This window comes from Manis pentadactyla, chromosome 8, assembly GCF_030020395.1.
Source record: "Manis pentadactyla isolate mManPen7 chromosome 8, mManPen7.hap1, whole genome shotgun sequence".
In the NCBI taxonomy this organism is placed as follows: Eukaryota; Metazoa; Chordata; class Mammalia; order Pholidota; family Manidae; genus Manis; species Manis pentadactyla.
In genome coordinates this window covers 6077883-6084911 of record NC_080026.1, presented here as the reverse complement: position 1 = coordinate 6084911, position 7029 = coordinate 6077883, and the positions used below count along the sequence as shown (strand labels likewise).

At 38.2% G+C, this 7029-nt stretch overlaps 1 non-coding gene across 1 annotated transcript; it reads right to left on the bottom strand.

The window, feature by feature from the left end:
* Window positions 1-5354: 5354 nt before the first annotated feature.
* Window positions 5355-5545, bottom strand: LOC118911852 (U2 spliceosomal RNA). Its single transcript, XR_005024629.1, has one exon. It is a non-coding gene; the product is annotated as a U2 spliceosomal RNA (small nuclear RNA).
* Window positions 5546-7029: the final 1484 nt, after the last annotated feature.

Sequence of the window (7029 nt, the reverse complement as noted above, 5' to 3'; positions counted from 1 at the left end):
ATAACATTGAATTTACCACTTAGACCATTTTTAAGTGTACAACTAAGTGGATGAAGTATATTCACATTGCTGTGCAACCGTCATCATTATCCATTGCCTTTATCCAGTGCTTTTTTATCATCCCAAACTGAAACTTTGTACCTATTAAACAATCACTCTTAGAATAAACTTGATTAAGAATTTCTCAGGTTTTCTGGAATTCTGGTCTTTCCAAGGATAAAAAGGTTTTTAAAGCCATGTAGCAATTGGTGCACAGATCAGCTGAAGAGATACAAGTGGGAGTAGAAAATCGGATGCTGTTTGAGGATGTTTTCCTATTTAGAGATTTTAATTATCTGTGGTGGACTTGAAAGGAAATTAAGGCTGAAACTGATGCTGCTTTTATGTTGGAAAAAAAAAAGGGAAAGAATCTGAATGTCTAGCACTGGGAGATACCAATAAAGGCCCTTTTCGGGGGTTCTCTAGAATCAGAGCATGTGCTGTACAACACACTGTGCTGGCAATTAGGCTTCCCCTTCGGGCCTTAAAGTTGGAGCCACAGTCCATAGTAACTGACTCCAAACAAATTGCAGAAGAAGATGCTTTACAATTTAAAAACATAGCTCTTAGCCCCAGATTCTCAAGCTTTTATTCCTCTGAGTGAAGTAATAGAATATACACAGCTCCCCCATCTGAGTAGCTTTTCATCATAGATAATAATTGCTATTTTTCTCTTACCAACTACATAAATAATGGGATCCTCTCTCCTACTTATGCAGCTGAGGAGGAGAGAAAGTTCCAGACAGGGAAGAGGTTAATGAGAATTCCAGGAGTGCAAGAGAAAAGATCCCACAAACTGGGGTGGGAGGCAGAAGAGGGGATGGACGGCGGTAGGTGGAGCCTGGCAGCAAATAGCATTCTCCTTTCACACCATTTCCTCCTGGACCATGTGCTGTTATTGGAAACCCAGTTACAGTGAATACCAAGGGCAGCCTGAACTCTGAATAGCAAGAATATCCAAGTGCATTATCATATTCTTATAATACTTTGTTTTAGATATGACTACATATATGTTCACACGAATGCAAAAAATCAAGATAGCAATCATATCATTATCATGACAACTCCATTCTGAAATATTTTCCCTTTGCACTAATTAAACCAAGACTACAAGGCTACATACTTAACAAAAAATGGAAGAGCAAAGGCAATTAAAAGCCACATCCATTCTGGCTTGAGAGGCCCAGTCCATATGCTGTGCTATTTTGAAAAATAAAGCATTGTTTTCTCAGGTGTCTGAGATTTGGATGGTGTCTAGGCTAAAGCACTTTGATTACATTTGAATGCCTGAAGAGGATAGAAATCCTATTTCTATATTGTACTATTATATTTTAAAGGGAGTTTCAATTCTTCTGTTTATCTATAGGAAAGGCCTGCAGTTCATTCTATTAGTATTGTTAACTTTCAATTTTTAAAAAATAAATAATATCTCTAGTCATCCTCTGGGACCCTCAATTTCAACCTTATTATCATTATGGAGTCACTGCCTCTCCAGCACTACTTGTGCTCTATCAGACTCCAACTTCTGTTGCCTTTAATTCTTAAAAGATTCTCACATCTGCTCTCTTTTATGTTCCCACTGGCATGCTTTCATTCATCAGACTCATTATAATAAACTCCTGTCTTTCATCTCCTTATTTTTCAGTATTTACCAGACTTTTTCATTATTAGAGTTTTCTTTCTTTAAGAAAAACAACCAATGCAAACCCATAAATATATTTTCTTTAAGTTTTTCCATTTTAAAAATTTGCTCTTAAGGCAGTCTTCTCTTACATCCCCCATATTCCATCATTATTATCACCATCAACATTATCATCTCCTCTGTTATTGCTTTTCTCTTTATGTAACTTCAATTTTGGTCATTTAAACTAGCAAAACATCAGTTTGAAAATATGCTCTTCAAATGTGATATGGATGAATTACATTCTAAAGCCCCCTTCCCGGAAAAAAATAAAAACATATAACAAAAACTGGGAGTGCAACAGAGGTGGTAGAAGGCATCTGCACTGTTAGAACAAGATGCTTTTGCAGGCAAAATTATCAACATGTAGCTAACTCAAGATCTAATGGAAAAAGGGGCATTACGACTAGCACACATAATGTAAGGGAGGGTACATGGGGAAGGCAGTATAGCACAGAGAAGACAAGTAGTGATTCTATAGCATCTTACTACGCTGATGGACAGTGACTGTAATGGGGTATGTGGGGGGGACTTGATAATGGAGGGAATCTAGTAACCACAATGTTGCTTATATAATTATATATGAATGACATAAAAAAAAAAGAATTTTTAACAGAAAAAAAAGATCTAATGGAGACAGTGATATTTAATAAGACCTCTGTGTCAGAATAAGGCCTGCACATTTTTAAACTCAGGATCAAATAATCATTTCTTTTTAACTCATTGCTGCAGTCATGATCTTGACATTGCAAAGTCTTCCTTACTTCAAAGTCTCGAAGACTTAGCTAACATGTGTGAAGGCAAAGGTATTTATGATTCAACAATACAATTCATCAAGAATAGCAATTAGGCTTCCCTCCATGTATTTTATGGTTAGGCTTTGAGTACACTGGAGCCAGCTCTTTATTTTCCTGCCTACTGAGTTTTTGACAGGTAATTTTTATTCAAGAGGCAGCTAAGTGCTTAATTTTTAATTCAATTATAGAAAATGCTTCATTCTCAACAATCAGCTGATCATTTTCAAATATATAATTGCTTCCTTTACATAGCAGCCAGAGTAATCTTTTAGAAATAGAAATCTGCTCCTGTTGTATCCCCTTTGAGTGAAGCTTCAAGATCTTGAGCTGGAAATCAGGGCCTTGATGGCCTGGCCCCTGCCTCCCTCTGTTCAAGCTACTCTGGTCTTTCAGTTCCTACAATGCTGCAGACCCCAGAGCTCTTGCACACAGCTATCCCTCTTGTCCAACTCACTGGTTCAGCAGTTCCCCATATTATTAAATCCTCACCCCCACTAGTGCAGTTACTGTCTGTCAGCACAGGAAGGGCTTACAGAATCACTGACTGTGTTCTCCACGTCGTACTTCTTGTTTAACTCTTGACCTGACTAATGTCTACTTGAACTCCAGGATTTTGCTAAACTATTACTTCTCCAAAGACAGCTTCCCTGACACCCTCTCCTCCCATCTAAATTAAGGCACTGTGTATATATATTGCTTCACTGTAGCTTGTACTCGGCCATCAAATCCCTTAACACAAATGGTGGTTGTAGAGTACACTGTTCGACTTTTGAGCAATGTCCATCTCCTTGCATCCATCAGATGTGATCAGAGAAATAGAACCACCTGAGTAATACACCAAATGAGACTTCTTATAGGGATTAGACCGTACGCTGTTGTGGGTGCTGGTGAAGAAGTCTACGGGAGACTGTGGGCTTGCTTCTGGTGGTGGGCCTCAAGTCTCCATGGCAGGGGCAGAATGAGGGTCAAGAAGAAATTCTAGGCATGAAATGGGGAGAGCAAAGGCAAAGGGAACCCCTGAAGACAACTGGACCTACGTTCGTCTCATGCCGCCTCTGTCTCAGTCTGTTCAAGCTTCTACAGCAAAATACCAAAGACTGGGTGGCTTGTAGGCAACAAAAATATATTTCTCACAGTTTGGGAAGGTGGGAAGTCCAGGATCCAGGTGCCAACACGTTCAGTGTCTGGTGAGAGCCCACTTCCAGGTTCAGAGAAAACCATCTTCTCCCTGTAACCACCCTGGGGGAAGGAATGCGGGAACTGTCTGGGGTCTCTTTTATGCCAATTATCTCTGAAAGGCTTTACCTCCAAAAGCCATCATATTGGGGGTTAGGTTTCAGCATAGGAATTTTGAGGGGACACATTCAGTCTCTAGCAACCTCCAACCTTGATGAGGTGGGAAATGCAGCTGCATGGTGGAAATGGGGCCCAGGACTCAGAGAAGCTGAAGGAGGGGATCAGGCAGGCCTGCAGGCCCGCGGCATTCAGCCAACAGGATGAGCCAAGGATCAGCGACAAGGCGGCTGAGTGCACAGGGCGGAGCCTTACACCACCCTTCAGAGCCACTACCTTCTCCCCTCCCAAAGGGCAAGAGGGTGTTTCTTGTGGGCAACACTAAGGCGCATCCATACACAAAAAGGGATCCTGAAAATGTGTCTGCTTAGCTTAGTGGACACAGTACTGAACTACCCTTTGCCTTTCTAGTCTCTAAGTTCTATGATAGCAAGAAACATATTCCCATCGTGCCCAGTGCCTGGGACAGTTTTCAACGCTAAATAAGTTGTAGATCAAAGGATGAATTTTTTAATGAAGAAATTATATTTTTGTCTATGAATAAAACTAAATTTGTTCATTATAAAAATCCTTTGTACTGCAACTTATTCAGATTTAATTGTAAAGTGTAAAATTGTAAAATTGGCAAACCCTAAATATACTATTTTAGCAGTGCATTTAATTTAATTTAACCACTTGGTAGCCTAATAATTGGTGCAAATTTGCAATGACCTCTAATTATTTTTGGCTATAAATATAGTAAAGTAAAATTAATTTTTTAAAACAGCCTAATTTCTTTTTCCCCTTCACCTACCTCACCCATCCCCCTGGCAATCACCGTTTGTTCTCTGGGTTTAAGAGTCCATTTCTGTTTTGTTTGTTCATTGTCTTGTTTTTAAGATTCCACATATAAGTGAAATCATATGGTACTTGTCTTTCTCTGACTTATTTCACTGAGCATAATATCCTCTAGGTCCATCCATGTTGTTACAAATGGTAGGATTTCACTCTTCTTATTGCTGAGTAATATTCCATTGTGTACATGTACCACATCTTCTTTATCCATTCTTCTGTCAATGGACACTTAAGTTGCTTCCATATTTTGGCTGTTGTAATAATACTGTGATAATAACAGTAGTGCATGTATTTTTTTCAAATTAGTGATTTTATTTTCTTCAGGTGAATTCCAGGAAGTGGAATTACTGGGTCATATTGTATTTCTATTTTCAGTTTTCTGAGAAAACTCTGTGCTGCTTCCCACAGTGGCTGCACCAGTTCAAATTCCCCCCAACACTGCGTAAGGGGCCACTTTCCTTCATGTCTTCACCAGCACTTGTTATTTCTCATCTTGTTGATGCTAGCCACTCTCACTGGTGTGAGGTGATTTTTTATTTGCATTTCCCTGATGATTAGTGACGTGGAGCATCTTTTCATGTGTCTGTTGGCCATCTGTATGTCTTCTCGGGAAAAATGTCTCTTCAGGTCCTCTGCCCATTTTTTAGTCAAATTATTTGCTTTTTGGTGTTGAACTGTATGAGGTTTTTTTTTTTTTTTTTTTCCCCATGGAGGGGTGCACCGTTCCCGGAAGTACTGCAATACCAGGTCGATGCGTAGAGTGGACAGAGCAAACTCCTATTTCATCTCCCTGCTCCAAAAATCCATTTAATATATTGTCCTCAGATAGAGGACATATCAGATATTAAACTGATAAGAACAGATACTACACTTGATCTTAGCCAAAAGGCCGAGAAGCGATGAACTGTATGACTTTTTAAAGTATATTTTGGATATTAGCCCTTAATCAGATATATCACTTGCAAATACATTCTCCCATTCAGTAGGTTGCATTTTCATTTTGTTGATAGTTTCCCTTTGCTCTGTAGCAGTTTTTAGTTTGATATAGTTCCACTTGTTTATTTTTACTTTTGTTTCCTTTTCATTAGGAGACATGTCCAGAAAAAACTACTAATGCTGATGCTCAAGAGTTTACTGCCTATGTTTTCTTCTAGGAGTTTTATGGTTTCAGGTCTTATATTTAGGTCTTTAATCCATTTTGAGTTTATTTTTTGCATATGGAGTAAAACAGTGATCTAGTTTCAGTCTTTTGCATGTAGCTGTCCAGTTTTCCCAATGTCATTTATTGAAGAAGCTATATATATTTTTTGGCTTAAAACAACACAAATTTATTATCTTATAGTCCTGGAAGTCAGGTGTTCAAAATGACTGAAGAGACTGTCTTTTCAGCATTGCATATTCTTGCTTCCTCTGTCATAGATTAATTAACCTTATAAGTGTGGGTTTATTTCTGGGCTCTCTAATCTGTTCCATTGATCTCTGTATCTATTTTTCTGCCAGTACCATACTATTTTGAAGTACTATGGCTTTGTAGTATAGTTTGAAATTAGGCAGCATGATAAACCCAGTTTTGTTCTTCTTTCCCAAAATTGCTTTAGCTATTTGGGGTCTTTTTTGCTTCCAAACAAATTTTAGGATTATTCACATTAGCTCTGTGAAAGATGCCACTGGTATTTTGATAGTGATTGCACTGGATCTGTAGATTGCTTTGGGTAATATGGACATTTAATAATATTAATTATTTCTAACCATAAGCAGGGAATATCTTTCCATTTATTTGTGTCAAGTTCAAGTTCTTTAATCACTGTTTCATAGTTTTCAGAGTGCAAGTCCTTCACCTCCTTGGTTAGATTTATTCCTAAGTATTTTTTTCTTTTTGATACAATTGTAAATAGGACTGTTTCCTTATTTTCTCTTTCTGCCAATTCATTATCTGTATATAGAAATGCAACAGATTTCTGTATATTAATTTTGTCAAAATTATTTAAAAATGTTACTACAAGCAAAAGGTGGTTATTCCTTTTCTCATTATGATGTGTATACTGTTAAGATATCAGGAAAAAAATGCTTTGACAATTCCCTAGAACCTTCTCAAGATGTAATTGGTGGCAGGTAATAAGGGTATCCTTAGTCAACATTTAAACACTGTTTGGAATTAGCCTAAACTTCAACAATTGTGTTAAAAGGGGGTCAGGAAAACAGAAACTCTGACTCCTGTTTTCAGAATTCCTAGGACCTTCCAAGGAGGTGGGATGTGAAAGTCTGACTTCCTCTCTCCATTTGACTATTGCTCCCTAAGAATCTGGAGGTCCCCACCCAGAACTGGCCTTTGGTACACCTTATTTTTGGTCTTGAAAAGTCAGTGTTTGACAACTCTCAGGTAAC